Source organism: Octopus bimaculoides, chromosome 1, assembly GCF_001194135.2.
Source record: "Octopus bimaculoides isolate UCB-OBI-ISO-001 chromosome 1, ASM119413v2, whole genome shotgun sequence".
Classification (NCBI taxonomy): Eukaryota; Metazoa; Mollusca; class Cephalopoda; order Octopoda; family Octopodidae; genus Octopus; species Octopus bimaculoides.
In genome coordinates, this window is record NC_068981.1 from 163570699 (window position 1) to 163571479 (window position 781).

Below are 781 nucleotides of genomic sequence, written 5' to 3' on the forward strand. Positions count from 1 at the left end.
TGCTGCCTTATATGTCCACACACATACACACACACACACACACACACACAGACAGACTGAGTCTAAAATCATGACACTCACACATACTTCGCCGAGAATGTGACGGATATATCAGACGTGCCAAACGAAATCCTTCGGCTAAATTTTCCTCACATACTAATAAATAATAAAGCGCAAACATAAGGAACGCGATGGACACACAGGAAAATAAAAAAATTATTGATATACAAATATATAAACTGACGGGATGGTCTCGGGTGGAAAAACTTTGATTATATATAGACATGATCGATGAGGATAGGCCTGTGTCTGAACGCCACATTAACAACAATAAATGCTACATTCAATCCATGTCGGTCAACTACTTTAGGTGTCAGTCGGCAGACGACAATATCAGTAAGGTAGACACAAGCGCACACACGCACACGCACACACGCACGTACACACGCACGCTAAGGCTTATACTTATACGTACGCACACGCGTATACGACAGGGCAAAATATTATACGGACTTACAAAATAGGTAAACACACGAATGCAAACCTATATTTGTGTCTATCTTAATAGCTATATCACATAGGCTGCTTGGCGGAGGTAAGTCACTAGCTAACTTAAGTTGGTTTGTTCTCGATACTTGATGGGGTATGAATAGACAGATACATACATACATACATACATACATACATACATATGCATATATAAATACACCCACACACATATATACAAATTTTATATGTGTATATATATGAATATATATATATATATATATATATATATATA

At 37.1% G+C, this 781-nt stretch overlaps 2 long non-coding RNA genes across 2 annotated transcripts in view; one reads left to right on the forward strand and one right to left on the reverse strand.

The window, feature by feature from the left end:
- The window catches only part of LOC128249288 (uncharacterized), a 126979-nt gene that overhangs the window by 86086 nt on the left and 40112 nt on the right, over positions 1-781 (forward strand). The window lies entirely within an intron of this gene.
- The window catches only part of LOC128249289 (uncharacterized), a 210394-nt gene that overhangs the window by 6293 nt on the left and 203320 nt on the right, over positions 1-781 (reverse strand). The gene's annotated exons all lie outside the window — the stretch shown is intronic.